The sequence below is a fragment of the Balaenoptera physalus genome (genome assembly GCF_965194825.1).
Source record: "Balaenoptera physalus genome assembly, chromosome: 3".
Classification (NCBI taxonomy): domain Eukaryota; kingdom Metazoa; phylum Chordata; class Mammalia; order Artiodactyla; family Balaenopteridae; genus Balaenoptera; species Balaenoptera physalus.
The window spans coordinates 103333617-103352052 of record NC_138890.1 but is presented as its reverse complement, the minus strand read 5'-3'; the positions used below and the strand labels follow the sequence as shown (position 1 = coordinate 103352052).

The window sequence follows — 18436 nt, the reverse complement described above, 5'->3', positions numbered from 1 at the left end:
ACTCTGCTAATATGCCTTTGATAAATTGCGACAGAAACTGTCAACTGAAATGGTCAACGTAGTCACTATTTAAACAATAACGTTTTTGCAGTAATAATCTTGGATGTGTTTAAGACATAACTCCTTTTGTGAAATATTAAGCTCTATCCAGAGACTATAACGTTTCATACTGGTTTCTGGAGTGAGCAGTGGGCAGGGCATTAAGGCTCCAGAAGCATGATGTTAAACCATAGGTAAACTTCAGGACTTCCAGAGTCACACAATCTACTTTGATTAGATGATAAAATTATGATTAACATTAATTCATGTACTATGCTCAAGTAAACTATTTATCTATAGTTCATCTATATAGAAGATTAAGGACCTATAGTATTTCTAAGTGCTTTGTATTTCATTACTCTATTACCAGCAAAATAAAGATAATGATGATCCAACGCCTCGTAAAGACTAATTCCCTCTTAACACGAAAGTTATTGTTGTATCTACAGTAAAACCACAGGTTAGTATTTTAGTACAGTGTCAGAGGAATGAACCAAGGAATTGCCTTTGTGAATAGGAATTCACCTTGAGTCACTGCAGTTGGAAATAGCAATCAGTTTATTCTTTTGATTTCACATTGATGTTTACCTATATTTAAGCTCCTTTAGAGGTTTCAGAGGATTAGACCACCAAGCCAGGGTGTATTTTCCTGGAAAACTACTGAGAAAAAATAGACATTGTAAATCAAGGAAACTTTACTAATTCTTTGTCATTTGTGTCTGTGCTACGCCACAACTGCAGGGGAAAATGTAAAAAAAGAAAAAAAAAATCAGATGTCCAAACGTTACCAAATACCCAATATCCAGCTGTTTTAGAGGTTTACAGCTATTGAGACTGCCAGTGTATTCATAAGTCTTATAAAATGTATATGTTATGTTTCTTGGTTTTGATTTGTTTCTATTGCCTTTTAGAAATTTCCAAAAATGTTCACTAAAATCACTACTTAAGTCAGGTAAAAAAAAATAGAGGACTATTTTCCTCTTCTAAAATGAAGGTATACTTAACATCCTACTCATCAGTTATCCAGATGATTACTCTTATTTAAAATGTATATATATCAGATTTGATTTTATATTCTGGCACACATGATAATGTGAACTATGTGCTACTAAAATAACTAGATTTCATTTAAACAAGATCTGCGATGCTCTAAAAAGTTTCAGTTCTCATGTGAATTTTTTCACAATCTCTGTGCTAATCTCAATGAAGGCAATAAAATTTTACTGAAATGAAGGTGAGAAAATTGTATGAAATATATATATGTATAGATTTAGGAATTATGGATATCTCTTTTAATACTCAAACATCACCAGCCTATCAACAGAAGATTCAAACCTGGGCAATGATCTACCTCTAACACATTTCAGTGTTTTTCCTACTCCAGTCACATAAAAAAAATCACGATTATGCATTTATTTTTATATTTTGCTGCTTAAAGATTTTATTTGGCAATGTAGGACATTAGAATATGTTTTAGTGAGCAGTTTGCTTAATTTCATTGGAAATGTTTAAATATATGAAGTGTGGGCCTCCCTTGTACTCTTGCCCCAGCTGGCCCTACGGTTGGGTGAGACTGTACAGATGTGTTTGTTATAAAGACACACCCTCACTTCCTTCCCCCATAACTATGAGGCTGCTGATGCTGAGTTGACTCCTGCCTTTTTCCCCCCACCATTTATATGGCTTTTCTTTATGGTGTCTCTAAATTTCAGTGTTTGAAGATAAAAAGCACCTCTTGCTTATTTTTAGAATTCTAAAGTCCAGTAGCAGTAGCGCACTCAGTAGTTGCTAAAGAAAATGTCCGTTCAGTTTTACATTGAATTTGTCACTGAAGAACATCTATCAGATATTTTGTACATATTGGGATAGATTAAATAAACTTGAATTTCTGACTTGCAAACTTCTGGCATCCTCATGAAATTCAATTTTCTTTATTAACCAATGCCCGCAAACTTCCCATGTAATTAATGCATTAATTTTTTAGTAGTGCTGCAAGTAAAGACGTTTAACAAAACCTATTGCTTGGGTTTGAAATGTGTCCCCCAAGAAGATGTTGAAGTCCTAACCCCCAGTGCCTGTGAATGTGACCTTATTTGGAAATATGACCTTGGCAGAGGATAAAGTTGAGATCATCACAGCAGACCCTCATGCACTATGACTGTCCTTATAAAGTGGAGAAAAATTGGACACAGACATAAGGAGAGTGCTATGTGAATATGAAGGCAGATACCTGGGAGATGCTTCTATAAGTTAAGGAAAGCCAAAGACTGCCTGAAAACTACCAGAAGCTGGAGACAGGCATGGAACAGACTGCCCCTCATAGCCGTCAGAAGGAACCAACCTTACTGACCTTTTGATCTCAGATTACTAGCCTCCAGAACTGCGAGACAATAAATTTCTGTGGTTTAAGCCACCCAGTTTGTGGTATTTTGTTAAGGCAGGACTAGGAAACTAATACATCTATAAACAATTGCTAAAAATAAATTCTCAGAACAGCTTATTACTTGGGGAAAATATAAATGATTAGAGTGACTAAAGTGTGAATAGTTGTATTTTGAGAGAATTTCTAGAATTAGCTATTGGGAACTTGCAAAGAGAAGAGAGAAGTCCAATTTGAGATGAAGGCCTATGCAAAAACAGACATCCTCGTGGGAATGAGGCCAGGTGGGTTTTTAGGATTGGCTTTAGCACAGATTGGGATAGCATGAAATAAAGGCAGGGAAAAGAGAAGAGAAGATCCTAAACTTTCTAATTGTGTTCTTTTATTCTCTCCTCACTGCCCACCATTTGCTTTTTCCTAATGTGATACCTGCCAGGGAGATCATATGGGTAAAGCATCTCTGCTTCTAAATTAGCCGAGAAGTTTAAAAAAAAAAAAAGAAAAAAATCCTGGTTTTGCTTTCCTGTGAAGATTTAAGATAAAATGTAAAAAGCAAGCATGCTGATGATAGAAAGGCTAGACTCAGATTTTATATTTTTTAAAAAGGAATTTTTAAAACACATATTGTGTGTGAAGAGATGTAGCAGGGTACTAATAGCGTAGGCCTTTTAAAAATCAATAATTGGTGTTAGTAATAAGAGCTGTACTGACAACCAGCTGTGACACTGCCCTCATTCCTGCAGTGCAGAAGGGGAAAGAACCAGCCGATGATTACCAACTCCAAGTATTGCTTGCAGTCAAAGCTTCATTTAAAAAATTAGTAAAATACCCTTTTTACCTTAAGATATGTGTCCCAGTATTGAAAGAGGATCTATATAAAGAGTTCAGAATAGAACAGCTGCAAACTGTTCAAATCAAGAGTATTTCCCAGTTGGGCTACCGGCCTACATTGTAGAACTTAGACTTTAGTCAAAAGCTCTTCTTCTCCCAATTAAAGAAAAAAGGTTGAGATGCCCACAGGCCTTTGCAGCATGTTTGGTGTGACTTTTAACCCCTCATTCCACTTTCTGTATATGCCTCTTCTTTATACCACCACCTGATCTCAGGGCAAAATCTAGTCTCTGTTACAAATTAGGCTGTTAGCATCTCTCTCACAATTTTTAGAAGTCAATGTTAACATTCACTGTCGGTCCTTGCTTGGCTCCTATACATGCTGCCTTGAACATTTAGTCATTTTTATTCAAATCAAAGGGAGACGTTTTTGTTATTGAATATGTTACTCAAAAACGTGCAGCAACAGATTCCAGTATTCCTGCAAGCCTGGCATTCTACACATATTATCTTAATGAGGAAATATATCTAACCACTGAATAAGGAAACTTAGATTTTCAGCTTTGACTTTTAGCTACAGCTCACTTGCACACGACCTTACAAAATCCCTTAAATCTCTAAGAGCCCATTTCTCATTTTCCTCTGTGCTCCTCTGGAGCTGATCCAATGGTTTTTAAGGGAGCTCTGAGCCTTGACAAGCCCTGAAGGGCATGGGGCAAGGCAAGAAATGGGCCCTGTGCTCCCTGCTTACCGTCCTGGAAAATAGGTATGATACTATCAGCCTCACAGGGGTCCCATTGCAATTAATGTTTGGAAAACGTTTTAAAACCCAGAGTTAAAAAGGCAATGTCAATGCCAATTATTTAAACATCTTATTTCTAAATACTATTCAGATTATTTTAAGCCACTTTTTTTTTCTAAATACATATGATACAAATGATAAAACTACCTGGAAGCATAAAACGATGGGGTAGTTTCATGGTCTTTTAAAAATGGCCTCAGTAGAATATTTCTGTGACCTGGAGCATCTAGCTAAATGCGGAATCTGAGTTCTGTAGAGTCGTCCCATCACTTAAATACCAAGGAAATGAATCCATGGGAAGGGTGCTTTGCTGTGTTGATTTTGACTGTAGTTTTTGCATTTTCCAGAAGGTGATGATGCTTTGCTTGGCTTTGTGTTTCAGATAGATTTGAGGAGGGAAGCCATACAAACAGTGGAGAATGAAGGATGGAATAAAAAGAAGCTCGTCTTGGATTTTGTGGTGAAAAAGAAGTTTTATAGCCAAAGTCCCTACAGAAGAGCCTATAAAACATTCATGTTTTGAACTTTGATAATTTTATACTTTATATATCCGACAAATTTTTGCTGTATGAATACTTCTGAGTCTAACACTGAAATTAAAGATAGAATCCGAAGTGCTTCTAAACAATGTTTAAAAACTGGCATTGGGGCTTCCCTGGTGGCGCAGTGGTTGAGAGTCTGCCTGCCAATGCACGGGACACGGGTTCGGGCCCTGGTCTGGGAGGATCCCACGTGCCGCGGAGCGACTAGGCCCGTGAGCCACAACTACTGAGCCTGCGCATCTGGAGCCTGTGCTCCGCAACAAGAGAGGCCACGACAGTGAGAGGCCCACGCACCGCAATGAAGAGTGGCCCCCGCTTGCCGCAACTGGGGAGAGCCCTCGCACAGAAACGAGGACCCAACACAGCCAAAAATAAAAAAATAAATTAAAAAAAAAAAAAAAAAAAAAAAACTGGCATTGTTAGAAATCTTTGAGTACACATACAAGATAGCAATTTTAAACTAGGGAAACCAAATTGAGAACAAATAAGTTTCTAAAGCTGAATCTATTGCTTGCATTAATTATATAACAACTTTTTTTAAACTTCAAAGGCTTGCCCTTTACTTGGTACAAAATATAACTGAGGAGTTCACTCATACACACAGTCTATCATATGAAACAAGGAATGGATACTGAATATTGGGTACATGGTAAAACGTGTCCTTGGAGATGTGTCTTTTAATACTTTACTACTTAGAAATGTTCAAATGAAATTATGTGTCTTTCATGTGTTCTTGTAATTTATGTTCTTTTTTTTTTGCTTTATTTGCAGTTTATTTAATATTTGAAAATACTTTTTGTATCAATTAGCAAATTAGCAGTTTATCTGGGTGGAAAAGCCCCATCTGAGTTACTGAGTTACAAAGTGAATTGTTCTGCAGCTGCAAAATCAAGTGCCTCAGCTGAGTTAATGCTTTTCATGTCTTTTGCATGTGTCAGCATTAGTGGAGGCGAGCTTCTATGAAGCCTTGCGTGTGAAGATGGTGCTGAGCAGACTAGATTCAATTCTGTTAAATGCTTTTTGCTTTTTTTTCTCTCTCCCTCTTATTTTTTTTTTTTTTTTGGAATAAGGCACAAAAGGAGACTTCAAATCAGGCTGAACTTCAAGCAAAAGTTAATGCCATTCTCTTTTGGGTTCAACCACCCACTTTGCTTAAGGTCACTAGTTGAGGCTAATGCAGCTCAGAAGGGCTGCAGTAAACTTGGCATCTCCTTGATTAGGCTCCCTGCTGATCTAATACACATACTAGCTCACTTGCCAAGTCAAATAACACATTTAGTGAATTGGAAATAAGATTTAAGTGGGCCAGCACAATGCGGCTTGCCCTCTCATCTTCTTACCGAATCCCTCTCTTTGTATGCAAGGCTGTGAAAACTGCTCTTGTTAGAGGACTTAATCTTCATTTTTTTCCTGTAGATTATTTGGAAACAGGTCAATTGAATGTTGGAGCTGCTAACTCCTCCCCCTACAAAAAGAACCCGCTTGTGGCATACTGATTGCATCATTTAAATGAAAGGCTCTTATTATTATAGAGCAAATACTATAGTATAAAGGTCTGTTAGAATTAATAAAAAGAAATCATGATATTAAATGCATGCTTTTAACAATGTGTTTATTTCTTTGTCTTATAGACTCTTTTCTAAAGCTTGCTTTGTATTAACTGTGGATGAGTAATAGAGGGGGACGATCACATCAGTATATATTCATCTCCCCTGGCTGTTCTGCTGCAGTTAATTCTTAAATACAGTAGGTTATAATAGGGTGACATTTCTATAGTGCTTTTCATAAGAGCAATCTAAAGCATGCCACATAATGTTTGACTTTGAACTATTCAGGTTCTTAGTGACACAAATCTCAGGGTAAATTTATGCCTTCGTGGTTTGTTTCTTTAAAAAAAAAAATGAGTCATTGTATTTGTTATAGTTTGAAATTTATCATAGATTCACCATAGATCATCAAGCTATCCATGCTATAATAATCTGTAACTGTCCTTATCTCTGTGTTAGATGTGCTGCGTTATGATGTGTGTGGACTTTTTATGATCTACGTATCTCTTCTGGTCATATAGATTTATGTGTATCTCTTTTCTGACTAAATCTGAAATCAGAGCTTGCATTCTGAAGAAATAAAATATGTCCATGTAAAATCCAACTACTATTCTCTGACAATGATCATAATATCCTCCAAAACAGACATTCAAGTTGCCTTTTTTGCAAAGTAAAACTTTAAATATGTGAAACTTAGGGTGTACTATGAGATTAAATTAAGTGTCCCCAGAATGATTTGGGGGGTTATAATAAATAGACTGTTAGTTTCAAGGAACACTTTTATTATCTAAAAGTTGCATATTGGCAACAGTTGTTTCTGAGTGAAAAGGATTTATTAACCCAAAGCAGCTAGCTTTTCTATGAGATGTGAAATAGATTATATATAGTTTATATTACCAGATCTCTCTATTGCATATCCTCACAGTTCATAAAACAATAACAGTAGTAATAAAGAACTAATCAATTTAGCATTGTAATCTGGAGTTTCATTTTTCTATTTGTTGTTTCATGGCACTTTGTCAGTTCTAGGGATCTATACAAATATGAGGTCATTGCTCTATTGGTCACCTCCTCCACTATATTATATTCTTTCTTTTGCTTGTTTTGGACACCAATAATTTTAAAACTCATCTTGAATGGAAAAGGCAGGAAAAACAAGAGAATTATAAATTTTAAGGGTATGATTAAACGTGAAATAACTATGAAAAATGAGACAATCCTTAGTAGTCTGGGTTTTGTGGGGTTTTTTTTTATATTGGAAGCACTGTATTGTTTTTTAACAACTTAGCTGCAGATAGATGGCATCTAACCTCAAGGTAAGATCTGACTTCAGTGAAGGCGTTTTTACCTCACTACAGTTTGTCAGTAGAGAAGATAAAAGTGGCATATTGATGTTCCACAGTTTAGAAAATATTGATACATTTCTCCAAGATCATTATTTTCCTTATGTTTTCTTGTAACAACTTATAACAACTTTGGGACACTAAGACATCAGGAACAAATACAAATAGTTAATAGTTTAAAAATATCCTTCACTACTCTTTGTGTATCTTAAAAAAATGTATCTTCTGTTGATGTTCAAATGTTCAAAAGGCAGGTAATAATTTAAACTTGTACACTAAGAATGGCTGGGAGAGAGTTTTGTGAATGAAAAGTTCAAACTAAGAGCCAGAAAATATTATGTTTTGGATAGAATTGACAATTAGTATTTTAGTTATTTCTTTCTCACTAACAAATGTATGCCAAAATAACACCTGTTTAATTCTTAGCATCAAAACAATTTTTATTAACTATATTTGACATTTCTTTCAGTTTCTTATATTATTTAAGATAATTATCTTAAGTATAAATACACAATATCTAGTAAACTATTAGGATAAAATGTTTTTTTACAATTTTATTTACATTTGCTGCCATTTCAGACAAGCAACTAATGGCAAACTTGCCTCCCTTTTTAAATTTATAACTTTAGTGCAGTATTTCACCTAAATTTAACTCCTCACAGTCTTTTTCTTTTCCTATCCCCAAAGAATTAGTCTCTTGGCTATAGGTTGGAAAAGAGTATTTCAGTTTTATATGTTTGCGTAATTTTTCTTTCTCCCCAGGGGCAGAGTATGAAGTCATATTTCATGATCGACATATATGGTATTATGCACACAGGAATGACATCAGGAGATTGTCCATGACCTTCATCTCCCTAAAAGGAGCATGGCCCAGGAAGGGTAAATGTTTTCTTAAATGATTGTGAGTCACTAGTAGCAGAAGTGTCAGGACCTAGAATTACAATCTCTCAATTGCAAATTCACAGGAGCAACTGGGAGTTGCTTGCTACTATCCCCACCCTTAACCAGTTAGTATATGCAAACATAATAGGAAATTGCTCAAGAAGAGTCCTCAATCTGTACAGGTAACCATTAAAAATGATAGCCCCCCCACTACCATTAATACAGTTATTAATAGTATCAAAATATGTGTTATTAAAAACAGGTACTGAATGGCAAGGTTAATAATTCCTTATTCTAGCTACAATAATGTAATTCATTTAATTTACATAAAGTAAAAAGTGATAAATGGTGAAATTCTTATGCCTGGAATAACTCTTCTAAACTACAACTGAAAACTGCAGGCAGTATGTTTACACTAAAACTGCTTTTTTCCAGCTTTATAACTAACTATGAAAGTTACATAAAAGATTTTTCCAAATCACTTAAGTGAATCTTTCTCTTCACCGTTAAGTTGGGAATGCAGCACATTTTACATTTGATAAATATAAAATTCCTTTTCCAACTTCAATTCCTTTATTGTATCTCATAATTGCTAAATGGGCATTTTGGTGTAAGGAAATGTTTTATTTCATTGTAAATATTTTCTCTTATTTGGAAATATAGGAATACTAAATTTATAAACCAGAGAGTCTAGTGATGAAAAACAGCATGCAAGATGTAGTTGCTGCATTTAAAGATAGCTTAAAATTTAAAGATTGGATAAAATCATATTGTTCTAAACTTTCATCTTTCATGTTACAAACATTTGTTAAACATCTATTATGATTTAGATATTGCCTTCCCATAGTTTTTTCTCACATTAATGTGTGTAGGTAAGTATGTCTAGAACAAAAACTACTTGACTGCAGTGACCATGTCTTATTATTTTTTTTTAATCTAGACTTTACCTATGGTAAGTGTCTAGTCTCTAGTAGGTATTCAGTAAATATTTGTTCATTGGATAGACTAGAAATTCCCTCATTGGGTACATACAGTTTGTTTTAAAGTTACTCACAATTATTCATCTGAAAGAAAAAGCACAAAAATACTTAAGTGGAAACCTATGAATGAAAAAAACAAAGAGGGCCCCAAATAATTACTTTAAAGTTTTTGAAGTAACTTTAGGTTTTTTATACACACACACACACACACACACACACGCACACACACACACACATTTTGTATGTATATACACACACACACACACAACTTTCACTTATAATTATAAAAATAGGTTGAATGTAGTTTTACCAAAATTGCTGCATTTCTTATTTACCCATGAAGAACTCTGTTCAAAGAGTTTTGCTCTATAGGAAGTAACTCATTACTTCTTAAAACCGGAGCTATGGTATACTTATCATTTGTGGAAAATATCAAATAAAAATCATAACACACACTTGAACAATAATCCATGCAGCGATGCTCATTTTGTCTAATTCCATAACAGCACTCCTCAGGAGAATTCAGGGTATTCATTTATCAAGTTTTCTATGGAACGAAATATCAAGAATGTTATAGTCCTTAACACAGAATATCAGAATAGCAAATTGAGCCTGCTTCCTTTTGTATTCAATTCCACTTCTGAAATGGACTTTGACATTTAAAAATGTATTAACTACCCACAAATCAGTTAGAAATGCCCATATTCCATCACTTCCAATATCCAGTTTTACTATCATCTGTTTTATGGAAAATCATGCCAAAAATCTACGCTATGCGGATAACTCTACTTTAATACAGACGACATACCACATTCATTTTTTGTCAAACAGCACAACTGGCTAGAACCTGGTAATATCTAAGAAGGATATGGTTTAGACAGCAATAGAATTATAATTCTCTCTGTGCAAAAGAATGACCTTCTTTACTCACTAATGGAAATACTTTATGTCATAACACTTCACCCTACTATAAATGCACTTCTTTCTCTCTTCTCTCCCCACCTATTTGTACATGGATAGTACACATGCTATCAACAATGTGAACTCTTCTCAATTTACAGCCCTGTAAAAATGTCCCTGCATTTCTTATTATCTGAGCTGATGGACTAATTAGAAACAGTCAAGGTTATATCTAGGTGTGCTGATAAAAAATGTTTCTAATTGGCCCTGAGACTGAAGATAATTCAATTACAAATCTTTTCCATTTGATTCATTCTTTTCTTTCTTAGAAAGGATTATGTTGATAGGATTCAGGTAATGGAGCTTGGTGGCTTAAGAGAAGCATTAAAACATCCTTCCAGCTTTCAACTAATGTGATTAAATTTTATGAAGTTTGTTTTTCTTCTTAAAATCTTACTGAGGTCAAGTGTTCATGTGATTCCCTTAGAGCAGGGTTGAGAAGTTGGGTGAGTTGAAGAGGCGTTACTAATCTCTTAAAATGTGCTCATTAAAGTCCTAAAAAGATTTGAAATACTCGTTTCCCCATATCACAATACCTAAGTTAATAAATGAAAATACACAATCCTTTTCAATTAAGTCTTTGTTACAGACCTTTGACTGAAATGCTTCTACATAATACTTTGACAGTACACATGTACAGTGATTAATGGACAAAGAGTGATTTAAGAAAAAAAAAAACCTTAGTTTTAAACCTTTGTGTTGTCTCTAACATAAGCTTTTTTTCTGGATATTTACCAAGCCCATAAAAATAAAATGCATTATTTTCTCTTACTCCCAAGGAAACATAAGTAGCAGAGATTAAACATACTTAATTCCACATAGGCATGGAAAATTTGGCAAAAATATTAAGCAATGTACATTGTCCAATATTTCCATTTTTTGTGTGCAAAGAGCTTGAATTGCACGCTATCTTCATTCTCCTTGAAAGATGAAAAAACAATGTATTAGGTTATAAAGGGAACATTTTAAGATTTAGTATCCAGAAATTAAATGTATCATGAAACGATAGGTGGAGTTTAATGTACACCCTATCAGTGTGGGTCAGTGACCTGGAACATTTTCAGGATTAGTATGAATAGAAAGTATTCCCTTCTATTTTCTCTTCATACAGGAATCTATTTTAGTATCTCTCTCAGTAGGTCAAAGGCTCTTTCCAGTGATTCTAAATACACAAGAATTTCAGAAATCAAATTATATTAATGAAGAACAACACAGAAAGCTCGAAGAAGTGCATGCTCTATCTGTATATAAACATTTATGAATAAGGCGATCTATAATTATGCATAACAATTTGTGTAACGTCACTTATGAATCTATACTTATGCTTACACGTTTTCCAGAAAGAGATTTTTTAAAAAGAAAAAAAAATAGCCTAGAGATAGATGTATTTGTAAAACGCCTAACTGTGACATACACTGTAGATAAATCTGAAGGCAGTATAAATATATGTCACAAAATGTATTTAAGTATTGGTAGCATTTATAGGAATGCTCAGTCTTCTGATTTATATTATACATACTTTGTATATGATCACTAGAAATTTTATTAAACCAATCATTCCTGGAGCTTGATAATTACCTTTGAGTAAAAGAAGGTACATGTCTCGGTGGATTCTCTCTCTTGCCTTAGAGGAAATATTAATTGGAGTCAATTTTCGATTAGATCAAAAATGTTGTGAAACTGCCTTATCAGCAAATCCCTTCTCCCTACAATGGAGAATATTCTAGTGGGTTACCACATGACAACCTCAGTAGAGAACCAGCTATCTCTCAGTACATACCAGCCTGCAAAGTTGGAAAACAGCTTTACACTTGATATGAGTAGTAAAATAAGAACTTTAATTATATAATTTAAAAGTTGCCATTTGTCAGTTCTTTAAATTCCAAAAATGAAATAAATTTATGTTTCTATTAATGTTCAGAAGATACATGTGTGTATATATACACATATATGCATATATATCTACATGTTTGTAGATATGTGTATATTTAAATATATAGATTTATATGTATGCATATATCCAAATCTACACCTCTTTATCCCATACACACACACCCACACACACACACACATATTTATATGGCCCTATAATTTGGTTTACTCATTATGCTAGTTTTTCACAGCCGCCTAAGGTACAGGTAGGAAAGGGGGCAGCTATTATAGCTTTTCAAGTTATCTTAGACAAATTTAATGCTTTTGCCTAAATGATGTATTACCTAGCTAACAACAATAGCCATGGAATTCACAGAAAGAGGAAATAAAAGTTAATATTTTTAAGCCAAATAAACTACCTAAATATTTAAAATATTAGGGATTTTTAGATGCCTGAGATTGGTAAGCCCAATTCTTAACTCACTTAATGAGGATCACGTTATATGAAATAAGCAAACTCCTTGTTTAATCAAATGCAATTTTTGTTTAAAATCACACTTTGACTTCATGAATCTTCCTCAATATTTACACAACGTAAGATAAAGCCTATCAATGTCAAGTGAGGCATGTTTCTCATTGATGCTCATTTTAATGGGCACTGTAGAGCTGACAGACTGGAAGATTGCCCAACCTGCTGTAATTGACATAACCGACTATTTGACCACCCTGTGCTTGCTTTAGATCCCATATTAGTCTTATGCTTTTTGCTTCACAAAGCTGTATAACAGCTGCTCTTCAAAAGAACATATGCTAAGGACATGGTAACTAAATTCAGCCCTAACCAAAAACTTCAGGAATTCTTTGAGAAAACTATGCCAAATGACAGTATTAATCCTTGAATCACCTCTGGAATCTTCAGCGTCACATGGATCAAAGAGTTCAGGGCATGGATGTTTGTTAAAACTTAGTTATTCACTTCACCCAGCAGAAAGTTTGTGTGTTATCAATGCTGTTGGTTCTAAAGGAAGAGAACTTTTAAATGGAACATTTTCACTATCATACTAAACAAAGCTCAGATCATTTTCTAGGACATAGAGTTTGCATGTCTCTCATTTTGACAGTCCATCTTGAAAGGTTTTTTTGTTTGGTTTTTGGTGTTTTTGCACTTTAGTAACACCATTAAGTATCATTTAACTTTAGGCAAAATAATAGCTATAAATAGGAAAACTATTTAATGACACATTATTTCTAAATAAATACAGCCAAGCAAATTACATAATACATTAATAAAACTAGGTCAGGAAGGAATTTACCAGTTTACCAACTTTAGACACACAAACATACACACATACACACATACCCCTGTAGGGGATGGTCAATAGAAATGATAGGAATTTGCATTTCCTCAAATTATGCTTCTTGGCACTAATTTTATCATTCACAGTATATGCTGTCTTCTGCACACATAAATTTTTACTTTGACATCCTAAGAGAGTTAGGTTGACAATAAAAGTAATGAAAGGGGGAGTGGGAGGTACAAACTATTGGGTGTAAGACAGGTTACAAGGATGTATTGTACAACACGGGGAATACAGCCAATATTTTGTAAGAACTGTAAATGGAGTGTAAGTTTTAAAAGTTGTATAAAAATTTAAAAATTAATAAAAAAAGAAAAAAGAAAAGAAAATACATCCCATGTTTTCTGTTATAAACTGTTAGAATCATTTCCACACTTATTAGATAAAACTTTTGTTTGCAAAGCCTGTCACTATTGACCCAGTTACCTCCCCATCTCGTTGACTGCTGAGTACTTTTTCATAAACAATTTACTCTATCCCCAGATATGTCAGTAGGTGATTGGACAGCTGTTACTTTTTGAAGCTAATATCTAGGGGTAACTTTCTGATGGTGATTTTTGCCTTATTTTGCATTAATAAGTACAGGGATCCTATCAATGCCAGTTTCCCTTGCTCTGTGGGACAAAAGTTTGGAGACCTGATGGCATATGCATTCTTCAACCAAATACTGAGATAGGAGTTATAATGAATATGACCTTAATACAACTGACATAAATATTGTCCTCATATGGGAATTCCTTCCCAGTGTTTCTTAGAAAATTTATGTATTTTTTTCCAAGTTTTGAATGTTCAAGTTTATCAGTTGAGAAACAGGGGAAAATTGGAGTACATTATAATCCGTCTGTGAGAATTAAGGCTAAAATATCAATACAGAGATGTTATTGGTTTGAAGGAATCCACTGACATTAAGTAAAAGGCAAGACACCCTGACACTCAGGGTCATGTTAAGGTGGATATTTTCTGGCACCAGTACAAGATCACACAGGCCAGAGGCAGTCACAATCTAATCAGCCAGTCTTGCTTGCAGTCATTGTCAGTCATGTTATGTGTTTCTTGCTGGCTTAGTGTGCTGTTTATAATGAGTCATTCTTTAAAATAAATACTAATAACTTTACACATATATATAGTATACTTATACAAATACTATGAGTTATGTTCTAAGAAACAAATATAAAAGTAAAATAAGTTATTAAATTGACAAATAACATATGTACTACTGCTAAACTTGATAGGAGATACAAATATTTGTTAATATTATGCAGTAATGCTCACTGGTGTTTTCCAGTGTTTCAGTATTTTCCATAGGCTATGATTCTTTGAAATATTCCAAAAGAAATACAAAAGGAAGATGATATGAATGTTATGAAATCTTCATTGTGAAATGCATGACTGATCTCAAATATGACTTAACAAAAGCAATATTTAGTTCAATGGTAAAACCAAAACTAAGAAAAGCAGAAAAAATTATTTTCACAAATAAAAGACAAATATTGTCAGAATGACTAAACTACCCAAGGCAATCTACATATCCAATGAAATTCCTATCAAATTACCAATGGCATTTTTCACAGAACTAGAAAAAACATTTTTAAATTTGTATGGGAACACAAAAGACATTGAATAGCCAATGCAATCCTGAGAAAGAAAAATGAAGCTAGAGGAATCAGGCTCCCTGACTTCAGGCTATACTACAAAGCTACAGTAATCAAAAGAGTAAGGTACTGGCACAAAAACATACATATAGATCAACGGAACAGGATAGAAAGCCCAGAAATAAACCCACACACCTATGGTTAATTAATCTATGACAAAGGAGGTAAGAATATACAGTGGAGAAAAGACAGTCTCTTCAATTAGTGGTGCTGGGAAAACTAGACAGCTACGTGTAAAAGAATGAAATTAGAACATTCTCTAACACCATACACAAAAATAAATTCAAAACGGATCAAAGACCTAAATGTAAGGCCAGACACTATAAAACTCTTAAAGGAAAACATAGGCAGAACACTCTTTGACATCAATCACAGCAATATCTTTTTGGATCCACCTCCTAGAGTAATGAAAATAAAAACAAAAATAAACAAATGGGACCTAATGAAACTTAAAAGCTTTTGCACAGCAAAGGAAACCATAAACAAAATGAAAAGACAACCCACAGAATGGGAGAAAATATTTGCATACAAAGTGACCAACAAGGGATTAATCTCTAAAATATACAAACAGCTCATGTGGCTCAATAACAAAAAAAGAAAGAAAGAAGGAAAGAAAAACAAAAACAACCTAATCAAAAAATGGGTAGAAGATCTAAATAGGTATTTCTCTAAGGATGACATACAGATGGCCAAAAAGCACATAAAAAGATGCTCAACATCACTAATTATCAGAGAAATGCAAACCGGAACTATAAGGAGGTATCACCTCACAGCAGTCAGAATGGCCATCATCAAAAAATCTACAAACAATAAATGCTGGAGAGGGTGTGGAGAAAAGGGAACCCTCTTGAACTGTTGATGGGAATGTAAAATGATATAGCCACTATGGAGAACAGTATGGAGGTTCCTTAAAAAACTAAAAATAGAGCTACCATATGATTCAGCAATCCCATGCCTGGGCATATATATGGAGGAAACCATAATTTGAAAAGATACATGCACCCCAATGTTCAATGCAGCACTATTTATAATAGCCAAGACATGGCAATAACCTAAATGTCCATCAAAGAGGAATGAATAAAGAAGATGTGGTACATATATACAATGGAATATTACTCAGCCATAAAAAAGAATTAAATAATGCCATTTGCAGCAACATGGATGGACCTAGAGATTATCATACTAAATGAAGTAAGTCAGACAGAGAAAGACAAATATCATATGATAGCACTCATATGTAGAATCTAATTTTAAAAAGTAATACAAGTGAACTTATTTACAAAACAGAAACAGACTCACAGATACTGAAAGCAAACTTATGGTTACCAAAGGGGAGATGTGGAGGGAGGGATAAATTAGAAGTTTGGGATTAACATATACACACTACTGTATATAAGATAATCAACAAGGACCTATTGTATAGAACAGGTTACTCTATTCAATATTCTGTAATAACCTATGTGGGAAAAAAAATCTTAAAAAGAATGAATATATGTAAATGTATAACTGAATCACTTTGCTGTACACCTGAAACTAACATAACATTGTAAATCAACTATACTCCAGTGAAATAAAATAAATAAATAAATGAGCTTATATGAAGCAACATATACTAAAATGCCCAAGTTGAAAAGGGAAGCACTTGTAACTACTCAACCAATGTCCATAGAAAAGTTTTCTACATCTTGAATATTTATCATGGAACAAAGTTCAATACTTTTAGATAAGGAAATTAGAGATTTGTGTGTTTTAAAACTATTTTTAAGAATGATAACTTGAAAGTAGTAAGTACTTGAATTATTATTTTCAGTGTTTTGTGAGGAGCAACCACAGAATGGGTTGAGGACAGAATAGAAGATGAGGACAAGGAAACATCAAGTATAGTAGATTTTGTGGAATTTGCTATAAAGACTAGCAGATAGGCAAGTTGGAATCAAGGGAGGGTTATGTTTTATTGCTTTGGTTTCATTTTAAGTTGAGAAATATTGTGAGATGTGTCTGTGAACTAAAGAAAAACAATTCAGTAGCAAGGGAAAATTTGATGATACAGATGAGAGAGAATAATTTCAACAGCAAAAACCTTGCAAGGCAAATGGAACGAAATTTGTTGCACAATATATTGTGATAGGAGGGAAAGCAGATTTTATGGAAACATGTATGAGTGGGTTATTAACTTTGTTGGTGTGAAGATGAAGTAATTCTAATCTGATGACTTCTGTTATTTTGGTTGTTCCTTTATAATGAAACTGCAAAGTCTTTTCACAAGTATACTTTATAAAATATTTGCTTTAAAGCTTTATAATGTATGGAAAAAGGTATTCCCATTGCAGATTTCATATCATGTTTATCTTGATGCTAGTGGGTTTTATTCCTTGTTTTTAAAATTATGTGAAGATATTTTGCTGGGTGGTATAAAGGCTGAAGATTCAAATAATGAGTTGTAAAATAAAATTTGAGAAAAAAAAGAATGATAACTTGAAAGTATTAAGTACTTGAATTATTATTTTCAATGTTTTAAATGATTTTAGTTTGTCATACATTTTACATTATTTCTCTCCTTTAGTTTTATCTATTAATTATCTATGGAAAATATTTTACATTTTATTGAAATAGCTAATCTTGTTACAATGTATTGGTGAATAATATTTGCATTTATTATTCATTCTCTTTTATAGAATAGTTCTGAAACTTATAGTATAACCCTAACACATAAAAATGTTGCACTGATTAATTTGTTCAGTCATTAATCTTAGAAACATGTAAATAATTTGTTATTAAAAACAAAGAATAATTTATGATTTCAGCAATCCCAAGAATTCTTAGGAATTCCAATTTCTTTTTCCTAAATCCTGAAGACTAGTTTCTATTGGAAATTAGAAACACTAGGCTTGGGTGAGTTCCAGAACTTTGTTTGTGACCTTGTCACATTCTGTAAGGTAAAACATGACTCAAAATTGTTGTTAGTCAAACAAGGCCAGAGGCTGTGTACAATGACCATGGTTGAGTCTTTCTACTTTGTAGTTATAAGGCTTTGAGTGAACAATTTAGAGTTTAAATCTGCTTTAAGACAATTTTCATCAGTTATCTTTGCAAATAACTGGTGTTCTGTTTGATGTGACTTGACAAAACATTTCAACTTAATGATAGCAATGAGTATCTGTAACTATGATACTTGGTTTTCAAGTTACAGATAATCTAATGTAATTCAAAGTTGGGTTACACTTGAAATGGACAAATGTACACTAAAT

General features: G+C 33.7%; 2 long non-coding RNA genes and 1 pseudogene across 5 annotated transcripts in view; all 3 read right to left on the bottom strand.

The window, feature by feature from the left end:
* The window catches only part of LOC309659064, a 1106759-nt gene that overhangs the window by 374940 nt on the left and 713383 nt on the right, over positions 1 to 18436 (bottom strand). The window lies entirely within an intron of this gene.
* Positions 1 to 18436, bottom strand: part of LOC309658935 (coiled-coil domain-containing protein 6 pseudogene) — a 583785-nt pseudogene that overhangs the window by 129185 nt on the left and 436164 nt on the right. The window lies entirely within an intron of this gene.
* Positions 1 to 18436, bottom strand: part of LOC309659008 — a 637438-nt gene that overhangs the window by 260821 nt on the left and 358181 nt on the right. The window lies entirely within an intron of this gene.